General features: G+C 41.7%; 1 pseudogene; it reads right to left on the bottom strand.

Annotated features, from left to right (window-relative positions):
- Positions 1 to 17180: 17180 nt before the first annotated feature.
- On the bottom strand, positions 17181 to 17849 carry LOC101002014 (annotated as a pseudogene).
- Positions 17850 to 18770: the final 921 nt, after the last annotated feature.

Below are 18770 nucleotides of genomic sequence, written 5' to 3'. Positions count from 1 at the left end.
CCAGCACTCTGGTGCCTGGTATGGGTGGATCACCCAGGTCAGGAGAGATCGAGACCATCCCGGCTGGTCATGGTGAAACCCCGCCTCCTCTCACTAAAAAATACAAAACCAGCCGGGCTGCATGGCGCCTTCGTAGTCCTGTTACCGAGGCTGAGGCGGGAGAATGGCGAACCCGAGGCGGAGCTTGCAGTGAGCCGAGATCAGCCACTGCACTCCAGCCTGGGCGACAGCCAGACCCTGGCCTCAAAAAGAAAAAAAAGAAAAAAGGGACAATCTAGAAATCAGAGAAAGGCTGAAGTAGAAATGACGTTGAAGCTCTTTGAGTCAAGTTAAAATGTGAACCAAAAGGAAGTGGAGCATTGCAGCATGAGGGAAAATCATGAGAGGGGCTGGATTTAGGAAATAGCAAAGTTGGTCATGTGAAAGGCATGGGGTGAAATATGATAAATAGGAGATGAAGTTGAGGAGGTATGTTTGGAGCTCAATAGAAGGAGATATTGAACGTTAAACCTAGATAGTTTGGTTTGATTCGGAAAGCAATGAGGAGGCATTAAAGGCTTTTAAGCAAAATGATGAATTTTAGGAAGGCTACAATATAAAGGATGATTTAGAGAGGAGAAAGACCAATGGCAAGGAGGTGTTAACTGTACATACAGCAGGTGGATTGAAAAGGTATAGATTGGAAAGCTATTTAAGAGGCAGCAGATACCTGATTTCACCCTATCCTCAAAATGAATGATTACTTGTAACGTTGAGTCACAACTGGGTAACAGACATTGTGCTAAGTGTTGGGAATACAAAGGTAAATTAAAACACATTTTTCAGTGTTTACAGTTTCACAGAAGGAGACAGACATCTAAATGGGTACAAAAATGTAAATATTGTGATTAGTTTCTGTAATGGGTAACAGTTACATGAAGAGATAGGAGTTGTTCTATCTGTAGGCATCAAAAAAGATCTCATAAATGAGCTAAAACTTTACCTAAAAACCATATCTTATTTTCCCCTGTATCTAGAATCAAGCTTGGCAAGCAGCAAACATTTAGTAAATATGTGAAGATGGTCTTGACTTATGATGGTTCAACTTATGATTTGTAGGCTTTGCAATGATGCCAAAGCAATGTGCATTCAATAGAAAGCATACTTCAAGTATCTATACAGCCATTCTGTTTTTTATTGGTAGGTTAGGTATGTTAAATGCATTTTCAACTTACAGTATTTTCAACTTATTATTTGTTTGTTTATTATTTTTGTTGAGATGAGGTCCTGGTATGTTACTCAGGCTGGTCTTGAACTCCTGACCTCAAGTGATCCACCTCAGCCTCCCAAAGTGATGCAATTATTAGTATGTGCCACTGTGCTCAGCCTAAACTCACGATGAGTTAATCTGGATATAATTCCATCGCAAGTTAATGAGCATCTGGATTATTGATGTGTGCATGTTCTCCGGCTGATAAGGTTGGAGGTAGGGGTGTGATAGCTCAGTAAGCAACAATATGACCCACGAAATAGCATGTATGTATAGAATTATTATTATTTTGAGACGACGTCTCGCTCAGTCACCCAGGCTGGTGTGCAGTGGCACAATCTTGGTTCACTGCAAGCTCCGCCTCCCGGGTTCACGCCATTCTCCTGCCTCAACCTGCCTAGTAGCTGGGACTACAGACACCCGCCACTATGACCGGCTAATTTTTTGTATTTTTAGTAGAGACGGGGTTTACTGTGTTAGCCAGGATGGTCTCGATCTCCTGACATCGTGATCCGCCCGCCTCGGCCTCCCAAAGTGCTGGGATTACAGGCGTGAGCCACCGCTCCCAGCTGTATGTATAGAATTATGCAGTAAGATGTTTCTAAGACAACTGAGGTTTTTGCTAAGTGTTGCCACTGACTTAAATGAAAATATTAGAATAGGGATGGGGTGAAAAGACAAATTGTGTTTTCAACCAAATGTCAGCAGAACAATTAATGGGATGTCCTATAGAACACTGAAAATGTGGGTGTGCAACTTAGGGGAGAGGAATAGATAGGCATGTTATGTTGAGGGCTTATCTTTGTGCTGTGACACCAGGAAAGGTGGGGCTTGCGTGTCAGAGACCAAGCTGGCCTTTTTTTATTTTCTCCTTGCTATGGTTTTAATGTATTCCCTTTCAGAATTCATGTGTTGGAAACTTAATCTCTAATGCAACAGCGTTGGGAGGTGTGGCTTTGGGAAGACAGCTAGGTCATGAATGGATTAGGCCAGTATGAAAAAGGATGTATGGGGGTGGGTTCACCCTCTTCTGATCTACTGTCACGTGAGGATTCAACATTCATCCGCTCTTGCCGTTCTGACTTCCACCATGTGAGGACGCAGTAAGGCACATACTAGATGCAAGTGCCTGAATCTTGTACTTCCTGGGCTTTGGAACTGTGAGAATTAAATTTCTGTTCTTTATAAATCACCCTGTCTGTGGTATTCTGTTATAGGAGCACAAAATAGACTAAGACACTCCTCTTCCCCTTTGTTAAGGCCAAGGGTCTGGACTTAGGTTACATATCAGGTTCGTTAAGCAAATAAAGAAATACATTGTGAGGCCAGGCACGGTGGCTCATGCTTGTAATCCCAGCACTTTGGGAGGCCGAGGCGAGTGGATCACCTGAGGTCAGGAGTTCAAGACCAGCCTGAAAAACATGGAGAAACCCCATCTCTACTAAAAATACAAAATTAGTGGGGCATGGAAAGAGAATCGCTTTGTATCCAGGGAGGCGGAGGTTGCAGAACTGAGATTGAGCCACTGCAGACCTGTAGCCTGGGAAACAAGAGCCAAACTCCTGTCTCCCAAAAAAAAAAAAAAAAAAAAAAATTCCTTGCAAATAATGGGGGCTGGGCGCAGTGGCTCACGCCTGTAATCCCAACACTTTGGGAGGCCGAGGTGGGTGGATCACCTGAGGTCAGGAGTTCGAGACCAGCCTGGCTGGGGCCTGAAACCCCACTTACTAAAAATACAAAAATTGACCAGATAGGGTGGCAAGATGTTCGTAATCCCAGTTACTAGGGCGTCTGAGGTAGAATCACTTGAACCTGAGAGGAAGAGGTTGCAGTGAGTTTGGCCATTGCACTGCAGCCTGGGAGACAGACTGAGAATCCATCTCCAAAAAAAAAAAAAAGAGAGAGAGAGATAATGGGAAAGGGGAAGGCAAGAATAAACCGTGTGATATTCAGTTGGAATTGGAAGTATCAGAGTGAATTCATGGTATTTAATATACACAGAGAGAGTGATGAAGAAACAGTTACAGCTGTGTGGGTACATATGCATATCCTTTTCCTTTTTCTTTATTTTTTTTGAGACAGAGTTTCACTCTTGTTGCCCAGGCTGGAGTGCAATGGTGCAATCTCGGCTCACGACAACTTCTACCTCCCGGGTTCAAGCGATTCTCCTGCCTCAGCCTCCACAGCAGCTGGGATTATAGGCATGCGCCACCACACCCAGCTAATTTTTTTTTTTTTTTTTTTTTTTTTTTTAAATAGAGACGGAGTTTCTCTGTGTTGATCAGGCTGGTTGTGACCTCCCAATCTCAGGTGATCCGCCAGCTTTGGCCTCCCAAAGTGCTGGGATTACAGGCATGAGTTATTGTGCCCATCCCATATTTCCTTATTCTGCTGAGAGGGTCTAGATGCACTGACAATCTAGTAGCAATGGCACATGTAACACCCAGATCTTGGTTTCTATATCCCGTTCTTCATTAAAAGAAACCAGGGCTCCTTGAAGAAATTACTGATTATAAGTCTGGGTCAGGATCAATGGAAGATGAATCTGGAACATCATGTTGCATCAGAAAGTAAGTATTCACTGGGTTTGGTGGCATGTGACTATGGTCCCAGTTACTTGGGAGGCTGAGGTAGAATTCCATGAGCCCAAGAGGTTAAGTCTGCAGTGAGCTGTGATCATGCCACTACACCCTAGCCTGGGCAACAGAGTGAGACCCTGCCTTTAAACAAAAAAACAAAAAAAAAAACCAGCCTGACCAACATGATGAAACCCCATCTCTACTAAAAATACAAAAATTAGGCAGGTATGGTGGCACGTGCCTGTAATCCCAGCTACTCGGGAGGCTGAGGCATGAGAATCACTTCAACCTGGGAGGCAGAAGTTGTATTGAGCCGAGATCGTGCCACTGCACTCCAGCCTGGGTAACAGAGTGAGACTCCGCCTCAAATAAATAAATATATAAATAAAGGAATAAAAGAAAGTGCTCAAAAAACGAGGGGCCATATCAGAAATGCATTGACTCTAGCTTAAAGGAGTTCCCAGATTCAGGAAAATTTGAGCATCAAATGATGATAGCAACAATGTAATCCTTTGAGTGAAATAAGAATCTATGATCCCATACTGATACAAATGAATAAATAGGGAAGAAGGAAACATTCTGTTCTATGATAGAATGCCAACCAATAAATGGAATGATGGAATTACAAAAATCACCAATTTGAAATCATTAGAGTAATAATTATTTAGGAATCATCAATGGATGCTAAATGTGGTGAGTGAAAATTTGATGATAAATAGGAACAGCTACATAGCCTTAAAGAATCTCCCCACAAATTACTTATTTAACATGTATAAAATACCTGTTAATGCCAGAAAGAAACCTGGCTGAAACCATCTTAATCAAGTGATACAAATTAATATCACCAGTAACGAAACAAATCAACGGTGTTTCCTGACACACACCAAGAAGAGCACAGCATCACTTCTGTGGTATACTCCTTCCAGATATACATAAATCATGAGGAAATATCAGAGAAATCTAAACTGAGTGACAGTCTATAAAGTAAATGGTCAGTAATCTGCAAAAATTCCCCTTCTTTCACACTGTAGCACTACTGCAGATTAAAGAAAACTAACTGAATGTGACTCATGATCCTGGTTTGGATCCTGGTCCAATAAAGGACATTATTGGAACGACTGGCAAAACTTGAAGGGCATTTGTGGATTATTTGGTAGTGATGTATTAGTGTTAATTTCCTGATTATGATGTGGTTATATCAGTGCATGTCCCATACTTAGGAAATAAAAACCAAAGTATAAATTGGTAATGGGGCATTATTTCTAGCTTATTCTCCAGTTAGAGGATCGGGGCAGTGAAATGTTCACAGGAGTCTTGATGAAAGGCATATAGGAGCTATATATGATATTTCTGCAACAATTAAATAAACTCAAGATTACACCAGATTGAAAAGTTTTTAAAAATGGTATTGTCCACAATCTCAGGTACTATAAGGAGGTTAAGGAGGATGAAGACTAAGGAAAGAAGGCTGTTGGATTCAACACTGACCAGAACATTCCGTGGTGTGACAGAAGCAGTCACTGCAGGCTGAGAACTGAACGAGAGACAAGGAAAGGTGTGGAGGAAAAGCCATGTTGAGAAGTCTGTTGAATAGAAGAATGAAGGCAGGACAATAACCTGCAGGAAAATCCAGGAGAGGGAGTTTTGTTTTCAGAATGATGAGAACTTGTTTATGTTTGCAGATTAAAGGAAGTGTACCTGTTGCTGCAATACAGAGGTACAAATTGAAAGAATAATAATTGATGGGGAACCAACCAGGAGCCCTGGGGGAAAGGAGATGGAGAATAAGATCAAGATTCTAGGTGTAAAGGTACAACTTGGAGAGAATCTCCCACTCCCTCACCACCACTCCAACTAAAGGCCCATTTATTTCATTATTCCATCCCGTGTCATGTAGCTACCATGAAATTTAGATGAAATTGACCCTACTTTCAGCTCCAGGAGTGAACCCCAGTAAGTGTAATCTCCCCTACTTCTGTGATTTGTATAGTAACCCAGATCTAAACCAGTCAGTACATGGTAAACATCTTCAACCTAGGGAATGATTTAAGGTTTGTGTCCAACCAGCACAAATCTCAATACTCATTAGATGTTTATGAGATGAAGTACTCTCTCTCTCTGGGTGTGAATGAAAATGCACCATAGCGCGGGTGCTGCCGCTCACCATATAATAAAAAGGATGGATGCCACCCTGAAGATGAGATGTGTACTCTGAAGGAAGAAGCAAGAAAGGTACACAGGGAATCAGAGTCTGAGTCCTGATGGAGCCATACATAAAGCTCACCCTTCCCCTGGATTTTAGCCAATACACCTCTTTTATTTATTTATTTTTTATTTATTTTTTTTTTTTTTTTGAGACGGAGTCTCGCTCTGTGGCCCAGGCTGGATTGCAGTGGCCCGATCTCGGCTCACTGCAAGCTCCGCCTCCCGGGTTCACGCCATTCTCCTGCCTCAGCCTCCGGAGTAGCTGGGACTACAGGCGCCCGCCACCACGCCCGGCTAGTTTTTTTGTATCTTTTAGTAGAGACGGGGTTTCATCGTGTTAGCCAGGATGGTCTCGATCGCCTGACCTCGTGATCCGCCCGTCTCGGCCTCCCAAAGTGCTGGGATTACAGGCTTGAGCCACCGCGCCCGGCCAATACACCTCTTTTATTATTTGCTCAGTTTGAGTAGGCTTTTTGTTATTTGTGAACAGAAACATCCTAACTAATAAAGGATGAGAGAGTTGTCCTCTAACAAATGGTTCAGAGAGGCATAAAGACAAAAGTGTTGCAATAGGGACAAAATCAAAGATTCCTGTTTTTCACGTCTAGGGCACGAAATCGCTCTCACAATGCAATCCCCCAAAAGTCTCCAAATTCCTACTGTACTTATTAAAATACCACATATTCTGACTATGAAATGTATCTCATGTTATTCTCTATGCATTTTGTATGCATACCTAAACAGACTGTAAACTCCTCACAGGAAACACTTGTTTCTTTCTACAACTGTGTACCTGACCTAACACCGAACATATGGCTAGGAAAACCCTGGAAGCTCAATCAAGATGTATTAAATTGTGCTGTTACCTAAGTGTTCCCCCAAAACCAACATGTAGCAAGGTTGTACCCACCTCAATTTTAGACCTCCCCAGTCACAAGGACAATGCTATGGTTAGCTTTGCACAAGGAAAGAAATTAAACAAAGAAACATGTGTTTATCAAAAGCCATACCAGTTACTATTATACCTTTGATTTGTATCTTTGTATTGTATCAGTGTATAGGTATATTTCCCTTAAAGACTACATCTCCATATTTTGGATACATTCTTACAATGTATCGAAACTAACTCATTTAATACTACTCGATTGCATTTAAGGACAATAAAAGAAGTAAAAATTCAGGTTAGATGAAACAATTTGGAATATATCACATCTTGAAACCTCTGGCCAGGCCCAGTAGCTCACACCTGTAATCCCAGCACTTTGGGAGGCCAAGGCAGGTGGATCACAAGGTCAAGAGATCGAGACCATCCTGGCCAACATGGTGAAACCCCGTCTCTACTAAAAATACAAAAATTAGCCAGGCGTGGTGGCGCGTGCCTGTAGTCTCAGCTACTCAGGAGGCTGAGGCAGGAGAATCGCTTGAACCCAGGAGGCGGAGGTTGTAGTTAGCCGGGATTGTGCCACTGTACTCCATCCTGGCAACAGAGCGAGACTCCATCTCAAAAAAAAAAAAAAAAAACCTCTGAAAAATATTATATCTTGCCAAGCATGGCTCATGCCTGTAATCTCAACACTTTGGGAGGCCGAGGCAGGAGAATCTCTTGAGGCCAGGAGTTTGAGGACAGTCAGGGCAACACAATGAGACAGTATCTCTACAAAAATTAAAATTAAAAAATTAGCTGGACATGGTGGCACATGCCTGTAGTCTCAGCTTTGGGGAGACTGAGGTGGGAGGCTTTCTTGAGCCACGGAGGTCAAGGCTGCAGTGAGCTGTGATTGCGCTACTGTACTCTAACCTGGGCATCAGTCTCAAAAAACAAACAAAACCATTCTATCTTTCAGCGAAAACTTGTCTCCACCTGAGTATGTAGTCTGTTCTTCCTAGAGCAACAATAACAACAAAAAGCTTATCTCTCCTCATAGGGAGAGACCTGTGCCCAATCACTGGTGTGCTGAAAATATGCCCACTCTTTCCTACGCCTCACCATCCATAGATAATGTTCTCCAATGCCAAGAAAACATGAGTCATACACAGTTTTGCAAACTGGTCTTTCAGCAGACATCTGTCCAATTTAAACCACTGAAACTGCAAAAAAAAAAAAAAAAAAAAAATGAAGCTTCTTTGGTTTAATCTTTTAGATGGAGCTCCAAATAAGTAATGAGAATATCATGTCTGGGAACAGTCTCACTGACCACTGATGACATAATCCTTTATGAGACAATATTTACATTTGTCCCTGAAGTTTTCAACCGAAAGTCAGAAAGGGATCCAGAATAAACGATCAAATGATTAAGATCCATCTGTTTAGTTGAATGAGAGAGTTAACGTTTCTATACAACTAAGAAATAGAATGTATTTTATGTCTGGTCTGTATTTTAGGGAATTGGTGTCTTATTTTTAACTAATATCTAGTTATGGGTCCCAACAATACCCAAACAACAGTTCTACTATTGTGAAAAATAAATAATTAAATACTTTCTGCAAGTATAATGTCTCCCCTCCGCCCCATCAAAAGTGATGCAAATGATAACTCCCAAGTGCCACAATGGGCAGCTGGAAATAGTTTCTGTCCAGCACCAATCTGCAGTCTCATAGAATTGCACAATGAGTTTCTTCTGAGTTCAGAAAGGGGGTTGGGGGACGTGTGAAGTCACGATGCAGTAGGCTTGCATATCTCTGTCTATGTGTGCATTGTGGGAGGCTAATAAAGTGGTAGGTCCATTTCTAACACGGTTTGGCTTTTTTGATATTACACTCTAGTATCTGAAAACTTTTACTCTTAAGGAGCAGGACTCTGTAACTAACTGACTAAGTGCCTAAGGCCTAAATGTCAATCTGCATACAAGGCTGTCAGCCAAGCCTTCTGCCTCCCAGGAGCCCAGTGCTAGAGTTAATTTACATGCAGCAGTGAGAAAGTCTTCAGAATGTTAAGACTGTCAGCTGCAACTTTCAGAGGAAGAAAAGCATGAGAGGTTGAGTCTTAGAAGTAGCCAGCCCAGAGTCTGAGTTTGTTGGAAGAAGCAGTTGCAGAAGGAAAGGGGAAAGAGCACTGAAACAGAGTCTCAACTCCACCATTGGCTAAGGCCCTACCTCGTCCCTCTTCAACTCTTGGCATTTTCATCTGTAAAACCTGGATACTGGGCCGGGCGCGGTGGTTCAAGCCTGTAATCCCAGCACTTTGGGAGGCTGAGGCAGGCAGATCACGAAGTCAGGAGATGGAGACAATTCTGGCTAACACGGTGAAAACCTGTCTCCACTAAAAATATTTTAAAAATTAGCCGGGCATGGTGGCGGGCACCTGTAGTCCCAGCTGCTGGGGAGGCTGAGGCAGGAGAATGGCGTGAACCCGAGAGGTGGAGCTTGCAGTGAGCCGAGATCGCGCCACTGCACTCCAGCCTGACAGAGCAAGACACCATCTTAAAAACAAAACAAAACAAAACCTGGATATTAGTGCCTTTCTAGCATATCCTACTGGCTGTAGTACCCATCTAATAAATAATGAACATAAAAGTTCTTTTAAAAATGCAAGCCACTGTATAAATGTGAACTATTGTAGTGGCACACGCCTGTAATATCAACTACTCAGGAGGCTGAGGCAGGAGAATCAGTTGAACCTGGGAGGCAGAGGTTGCAGTGAGCCGAGGTCGTGCCACTACCCTCCAGCCTAGGGGACAGAGTGAGACTCCATCTCAAAAAAAAAAGACTGTGGATGTTATCTTGAGGTGGGGAATAATCAAAAGCTTTTTAATGGGGGATGAGAGTTGGGATAAGCAACATGGTTAAACTTCTAGAACGGAAAATATGACTGCAATAGATAGGGATAGATTGAGGGGGCAGGATGGAAACTAGGGAAGTCTGAGGACATGGAGGTTGGGAGACACTGTTTTTCAATCTAAACCTAAGGCTGGCCAGGTGCGATGGCTCACACCTGTAATCCCAGCACTTTGGGACACCAAGACAGGAGAATTGCTTGACCCTAGGAATTCGAGAACAGCCTAGACAACATGAAAAGACCTCGTCTCTGCAAAAAATTTTAAAAAGTTAGCCGAGTGTGGTGGTACATGCCTGTCGTCCTGGCTACTCAGGAGGCTGTTGTGGGAGGATCACTTGAGCCCATGATGTCGAGTCTGCAGTGAGCCATGACTGCACCACTGCACTCCAGTGTGGGTGACAGCGTGAGACCCTGTCTCCAAAAAACAAAAACAAAAACACCCCTAAGTTTACAGTGATCAGTCCTACTTGGCAAGCTGTTCACTCTTGTTTCTGTGTACTAAATATGCCTGCCATATGGCGAGAATGCAGCCAAGCCAAGGAGATGGAAGGTGCAGATTTTAAATCTACTGGAGTCGAACAAGTAAGTAATAAGGGGGTAAGAACTACAGACCCTCACACACAGTAGGGCAGCCTTCTTCTAGGCTCCAAAGCTAAATGGGATAGGGGTTCCTTTCAAAATTTTTCTTTGGAGAATTACATTTGAATTATGTTATCTGGAAGTGAACCTTGAATGTGGAAAAAAGTTTGGTAACCTTCCAAGAAAGTCACTTAAAAAAATACTGGCTAACCCTTTTTGTTTGTTTGTTTTTGAGATGGAGTCTCGCTCTGTCGCCCAGGCTGGAGTGCAGTGGTGCGATTTTGGCTCACTGCAAGCTCTGCCTCCCGGGTTCACGCCATTCTCCTGCCTCAGCCTCCCGAGTAGCTGGGACTACAGGCGCGTGCCACCATGACTGGCTAATTTCTTTGTATTTTTTTAGTAGAGACGGGGTTTCACTGTGTTAGCCAGGATAGTCTCAATCTCCTGACCTCGTGATCTGCCCACATAGGCCTCCCAAAGCGCTGGGATTACAGGCATGAGCCACCATGCCTGGCCGGTTAACTCTTTAAATGCTACTTTTTACCTAGCTGGTCTTTCTCCTAACCTTTTAAAAGTCAAACCAGGCCGGGCGTGGTGGCTCAAGCCTGTAATCCCAGCACTTTGGGAGGCCGAGACGGGCGGATCACGAGGTCACAAGATCAAGACCATCCTAGCTAACATGGTGAAACCCCGTCTCTACTAAAAAAAAATACAAAAAAAACTAGCCGGGCGAGGTGGCGGGCGCCTGTAGTCCTAGCTACTCCGGAGGCTGAGGCAGGAGAATGGCGTGAACCCGGGAGGCGGAGCTTACAGTGAGCTGAGATCCGGCCACTGCACTCCAGCCTGGGTGACAGAGCAAGACTCCGTCTCAAAAAAAAAAATAAAATTAAAAAATAAAAATAAAAATAAAAGTCAAACCAGGCACAGTGGCTCTAGCCAGGAGCGGCTCTAGCCAAGAGTGGCTCATGCTTATAATCCCAACACGTTGGGAGACTAAGGCAGGAGGATCACTTGAAGCCAAAAGTTCGAGACCAGCCTGTAGAGATGGTGAAACCCCATCTCTACAAAAAATTAGCTGGGCATGGTGGCACGTGCCTGTAATCCCACTTACTCAGGAGGCTGAGGCAGGAGAATTGCTTGAACCCGGGAGACAGAGGTTGCAGTGAGCTGAGGTGGTGCCACTGCACTCCAGCCTGGGCGACAGAGCTCGACTCTGTCTCAAAAAAAAAAAAAAAAGGCCAGGCTTGGTGGCTCACACCTGCAATCTCAGCACTTTGGGAGGTTGAGGCGGGCAGATCACCTGAGGTTGGGAGTTCGAGACCAGCCTGACCAACATGGAGAAAACCCATCTCTACTAAAAATACAAAATTAGTTTGTCGTGGTGGTGGGCGTCTGTAATTCCAGCTGCTTGGGAGGCTGAGGCAGGAGAATCGCTTGAATCCGGGAAGCGGAGGTTGTGGTGAGCTGAGATCACACCATTGTACTCCAATCTGGGCAACAAGAGCGAAACCCTGTCTGAAAAAAAAAAAAAAAAAAAAAAAAAAAGGTGCTGAAAGAGAAAATTGGACTTAAACAGTTAAAACAAACCTAGTGCAGTGGCTCACACCTGTTATCCCAACACTTTGGGAGTCCAAGGCAGGTGTATCGCTTAAGGTTAGGAGTTTGAGACCAGCAATAGCCAACATGGTGAAACCTCATCACTACTAAAAATACAAAAATTAGCCAGGCATGGTGGCGGGCGCTTGTAATCCCAGCAACTTGGGAGGCTGAGGTAGGAGAATCATTTGAACCTAGGAGGTGGAGGTTTCAGTGAGCTGAGATCAGGCCACTGCACTCCAACCTGGGCAACAGAGCGAGACTCCATCTCAAAAAAAAACCCCAAAACACCAAAAACACCAAAAAAAAAAAAAAAAAAAAAAAAAATGGTAATATGGAGATCTGTACTGCTAGCCCAAGTGGGTCCGAGGCCATTCTCCCCTACCTCTCTGCCATTCCTTTTCCATTAGATATTAATGGTATAAAGGCTTCATGTATTTTTTTTAACAAAACAGTGCAGATAATTTTATAATATATATAATGCATATTAGTAGACTAACAGAAGCAGTGTTAACTATTCCAAGATAGGATTTCTGTTTGTGAAAGAAGAGTAACTGCAGCCCTAGGAGAGGGGTCAACATCTCTGACGACTGACTTCGGTGGATGGCGAGTTTCTCAGGTCCAACCCTGCATCCACTAACTCTGTACCTTCTTAACTCTTTCATTGTCTGGGTTTATGTCTAAGCTTGTTCCAGGTATCCAGGATGCCCACAAGAATACCACAGGTTCTGGAAGAGGAAGGGGATGGCAGATGTTAACCTATTTCTACGGAGACTTACATAGGGATAATGGAAACGACATCACACTTAGCTATTCCCTTGCTCGTGGGAATACTGGATTTTTAAACTCTTTTTTGCTATATAAGTTCATTATTCATGTTATCATTGAATATTCCACTTTAGTTCACTCTATTTTTGAACATTTTTACCCTCACCAAATTATTAATTTTAAATAGTATTACACGATTTTGAATACTGAGTATTTCAGGAAGTCTAAAAGCTTGATTGGACTGATAGATATCCACTTCAGCCCTCATGTCAGAATGCTCAAATATTTTTACAACCAGAAAATAAATCTGTTTGAGTTCACTGAACAATGTTATCAAATGAGGGCCTCATCAAATCAGCATCCTCTTCTGCTACTATCTTTTCCCCTCTTAAACACCAGCTCTGGCCCAGAATCACTGCTAGCTCTTCCTCAAAACTCTCAAGTGACCAGAATTTGCCTTCAGCTTTGAGGGAAATACTTAAGCTGAGTATTTCCAAAACTATCTTCAAAATGGTGGCATTGATCAAATACATACCTTCTCTCATGACTCTTTACCTGTTTTTATACTGGATGGTTTGTTTAAAACTAAACAGTCCCACCTCTCTACATTGTCACTTCCTGCTGATAGAGAATACATTGGTTTACGTTACATTTCCTCTTTCGTGGTTGTGCAATGACTTCAACTAACTATGAACAACTTTAATGCATTGGCAAAGATAGAATGGCTTACTTCCTTTCTCTAATGGTTAACTGTTCCTTGACAGAATTAGTCATTCTCTTATTGTATTGTCCTAGCACTTAGATTTCATATCTGATGCATTTGCCAAATTATCATTACATATTAACTTCCACTAGTCCTTAAGGAGGAGTTCGATGTTTCTTCCTGTTATGGATGTGCTGTGTAGTCCCGCCTGGCTTGGCATTTAGTGGATACTCAATGTTCGTTAACGTGAATGAATCTTGAGGGTTCCTTGATTATTATAATCAGGTAGATACTGGTAGCTTTTTCAGATGGTCAAAACCAATTAGTTTTCTTTATATATATATATATTTTTTCTTAGAGATAGGGTCTTACTCTGTCCTGGCCTCAAGCAGTTCTCCCACCTTAGCCTTCCAAAGTGTTGGGATGACAGGCCTGAGCCACCACACCCAGCCTGAAACTAGTTTTTTATCTGCACAATGCATTTTTTTTTTTTTTTACTGATTTCATAGAAAAATATTTATAAAACAATTGATAAACAGCAAAGTCCATGTAATTGATAATTACCAGAATAGGGAGTCCTCTTTAAAAATATGTCTGAGTTAGGAGTATTCTAAATTTGCTTTCTTCATTGTTTTACAATTCTAACAGTTTTTCCTTAGATTCTTTCCTTTTAAGATGCAACATAACCTGAATACTAGAAGGGTTCTTTTCCCCCACCCTAGTTGCTTTAGCTGATGAATCACAGAAATCAGAGAAGGGGAAGACCAGTGAAGTCATCTGATTCATCTCCAAATCAGGGAGTGGAGCATTGGAATTTGGTGAAGACCGATCTCTCATTTGAAGAGAAAAGAGTTTTCTTTTGGTTTTTTTTGTTGTTTGTTTTCCAGCTTGAGCTGATTAGAGCAGCTTACCCATCTGTTTGCCTTTTGCTTCTAACACAATTCTGAGACCCACCCTTTTAGAAAGCAATCAGGTCTTCTTACCAACAGCCCCAGGAAAACCAGATGCCAAAGTACTCAGTAGTTGAACTAAAATTATACTACCTGAGTAATAAAGTTGATTTATGAATATCTTAGTGATTGTTTTAACTGAGTCTTACAGAATTTCAGACTGTTTCAGCAGGGTCTTACAAATATAAGAGCTAGCAAGTAACTTACAGATGATCTGGGCCAAAATATTCTGTTCTCCAGAGGCTAAGAAACTAAAATTTATGTATGTATGTATTTTTATATTAACTGGCTCAGAAGGCAAAAACTAAAATTTAGATGTCAAAAAAATTGTCATTATGCTGCAGTCAGGAGTATAAACCTGTCCCTTCACTTTTCTCTCTATCACAATGTCACAGTATCTTCCCTCACAATGTTCTCTTCCACTGTCTTCTTCCTTTCCTCCTCCTTTTCCTTCCTATTCTTCTCTTTTTTGCATTGCTTGAAGAAATGGCAGAGATGATTTAGTATCCATGCCAGCGATTCATTCCAACCTCACCCAATCCCCCAGCATCACGATCACAGAGGCAGTGGATGCCACCTCAGCCCCAGCTGCAGCCTGTCCCCTCCCTCCTTGCTTCCCTCCTACTTGCATTTGTGTTCTTCCAGCCACAGAGCTTGGCTTCCTCCTCTGTTTAAATTCTGTTCTTGTATTTCAGACTTTTTAACAGATCATAGTGCCGTTGGCTTCTCCCTTGGTATCTAGCTTAGCTCTACTCCAACTTCTGAGCATGTTCTCCCAAAGCATCCCTGTACCAGCTCTGGCCTCTTGGGTTACAAAACTGGGTTCCATTCTGCTTGCTGCTTGCCAACACTCCCTGAAGAGTGGGGAGGAATATTTGCAGCCTATTGCTAGTGACAGCGTAAGCATGTCCCTAGTGTATATACCCATATTTAGCTACCTAAGTATGTTATCACAGGTTCACTTTATTAGAAAACTAAGTTCCTTTGCAACATACCGAAATTTAACAGTTGCCTGTTGTTATAATTATCTTAATGATATTTGACACAGCTTTATTTTACTTTAAAGTGATATTTCCCAATTGCAGCTACATGTTTAAATAATCTAGAAGCTTAATACATGCTGATGTCCCGCAATCCAAAGAGTCTGAATGAAAGCAACAACTTTATATGCATGTATGCAATTCCACAGGGATAGCCCTCTTAATTTGAACAAAGAAGGAATTCAGAGAAAGAAGGCCAATCATATTTGGTAAAAATGATCTATTGATCTACTTGTAAAGAGGTTTTATTATTAATAGTTTTATTATTCAAAGTACTTCCATTTAGAAATCCTATTGGGCCTTTTCAGTGAACAGATAAATCTTGTCTCTGTTTAGCAATATCCACGTGCATGTATATGATTAATCTGCTTAAATTATTACATTTGCATATTAAGGATCAAGTTTTTGAGCTAAAAGAGAATTTGATAATTTTTTAGTCAAAGACTCTTATTTTCCAGGTGAGGAATAGGACCAGAGAGCTTAAGTGACATGTCCAAGTACACCCAATTTATATAGGAGCTAGGACCGGAGCTCACGCCTCCTGTGTTCTATGATGATTATCAGAGTATCCAGTAATAGAGACCACTCCAACAACCTCAGGTCTCTTAACATGGAGACCATGTTATGAGCCCCACGCTGGGGTTACAAAGATGAACCGGGAGCTCCTAGTTCGATGGTGCAATCTGAAACATAAACAGTCATGGTACCAAGAGATAAAGGATGTAATACAAACAATACAAAGATTGTATGAAAAAAGAAATGTGCTCTACCCTTCCCGTAAACTTCGTGCTACAAGTTATCTTATTTAATATATTAACTTTCTTAGCAAGCTTTTTTCTTTATGCATTGTATGAAACATATAAGCATTGGCTCTGCCTAAGTTGTATTCTCATAGATTATAACTAGAAGAAACAAAATCACATGAGATTTTACAATATTGAGTGTTTTCTTTGTCAGCAGAGAGTGCTGTGATGTCCAGCTTTTCCTCTATTTATAGATTTTTAAATTATCGTTTTCTTAAATATACATGAAAAATACCATCAAAAAGATTCAAGTTTTCCCCAAAACCTGGCACGGGCTGTCATAATTTTTTTTTTTTTTTTTTTGAGACGGAGACAGGGTCTCGCTCCGTGGCCCGGGCGGGGGGGCCGGGTTCGGATCTCAGCTCACTGCAAGCTCCCGGGTTGACGCCATTCTCCTGCCTCAGTCTCCCGAGTAGCTGGGACTACAGGCGCCTGCCACCTCACCCGGCTAGTTTTTTTGTACTTTTTAGTAGAGACGCGGTTTCACCGTGTTAACCAGGATGGTCTCGATCTCCTGACCTCGTGATCCGCCCGTCTCGGCCTCCCAAAGTGCTGGGATTACAGGCTTGAGCCACCACGCCCGGCCGTGTCATAATCTTAAGTGTAAGAAGGCAGCCCTTCTTTTCACTAGTTATATGTTTTTGTGTTGTTGTTTTTTTTCCAACTCTTTTTAAAACTGTAGAAGGTGTCTGCATTGTTTACAAAAATCAAATAATGCAAACAAGCATATGTAGTAAAGGTGAACACTCTCCTGAACAAATACTTTTCCCAAAGCTAACCAATATCACTGTGGTGTACATACTTCCATATATTTTCATATATGTTTACATGAACCTGCCTATGCAGACATATATGGATATACACATAAATGTGTGAATACACATAAATATTAACATAAATAGAATCCAATTTAGTCATATTATTCTGTTTGACTTTTTTTTTTTTTGACTGTAAGTTTATTCAATGCAAAATAATCCTCTCCAATTTTACTGAGGTGGCTGACCATGTCCACGACCAAATCTGCCTCTAAAATGGAATTTGGTTGCTGACCTAGTCCCAGCCTCGGCTTTCTTGTGGGCATCAGCAGGCACAGCAATTCGCCTATAGTATCTCTGTCGGCTTCCCCTCTTGTGAGTCTTGCAGGTCGCTCACCCTCCAGACCTTTAGGCTGAGGCCTGCCAGTCTCTGGACGGCTGCAGCATAGAGTGGCAGGCACAGTCTCCGGGGATAGATGAAGGTAATCACGGAGATAGTGGATATCCTCATTGGTAAGGTACCAGTAGAAATGTTTCCAGGCAAACTGTTCCTTCTTGTAGCCTCGGGACTTGAGAGACTGCATGGCCTTCATGACATGAACGCTGGGCACATTCTTGTCTGCCAGTTTTGGCTGCTTAGGCATGTGGACATCCTTCTTGGCCACCATGACTCCCTCCTTAAAAAGGAGTTCATGAATGGCAATCCGGTTCTTCTTAGGCATCAACATTTCGGCGACTGTAGGGTCCGGGTCCTGGGGCAGAAAAAAGGGCGATCTTTTTTTTTTGAGACTGAGTTTTTCGCTCTTGTTGCCCAGGCTGGAGTGCAGTGGTGCAATCTCGGCTCACCGCACCCTCCGCCTCCCGGGTTCAAGCAATTCTCCTGCCTCAGCCTCCCGAGTATTTAGGACAGTATTTTTCATGAAATAAAATATTTTGAGTGAATATGAAAACACACAAAAACATAGCTGCATTTTGAATGTTTTTATCTTTATTGAGTGTCTATCGAATGTATTTTGGGTGTTTTGAATTTTTTAACTTTGAAGACTGTATGTTGGTTAAAAAAATTCAAAGTTAAAAAAATTCAAAACACCAGAATACATTCAATAGACACTTAATAAAGATAAAAACATTCATAATGCAGCTATTTTTTTGTGTTTTCATATTCACGCAAAATATTTTATTTCATGAAAAAACTGTCCTATTTTGAATAGACTCTGTGGCTAAGAAATACATATTGTATTGCAGAATTTGGTTTTTTTTTTTCCTATTGATAACAGACACTTAGCAGCTAAATATTTGTATTTTCTATAAAATTAGATGGAAAAATGCTGCTGGAAGAAACAATAGAGGCTAATAGGGTTTGAAATATTCATTCTCTGACATGCCAATGTATAAATGCAGTAAAATGTGCTGAGTTCAGAATAAGAAACTTACACCTCACATGGCACACGTATACATATGTAACAAACCTGCATGTTATGCACATGTACCCTAGAACTTAAAGTATAATAAAAAATAAAAATAAATAAATAAATAAAAACAGGAGGTCCCTAAGTTTTTCAGAAACTTTTATGGATACAATCTTATACTTGTGCTTATGTTCTCTGATAATAATTTTTTTTTTAAAGTCCTCAAAGGTAATATTTTGACATTTTGGAATTTCTGATAAGTAAATCATAATTTAATGTGGGAAAAAAAAAAAAGAAACTTATACCTTAGGAAGCATCCCAATATTCCAGTGGGTTAATATAGAAATGATCTGGACAGA

This window comes from Papio anubis, unplaced genomic scaffold, assembly GCF_008728515.1.
Source record: "Papio anubis isolate 15944 unplaced genomic scaffold, Panubis1.0 scaffold37, whole genome shotgun sequence".
NCBI classification, from domain to species: domain Eukaryota; kingdom Metazoa; phylum Chordata; class Mammalia; order Primates; family Cercopithecidae; genus Papio; species Papio anubis.
This window is presented reverse-complemented; position numbering and strand designations above follow the sequence as displayed.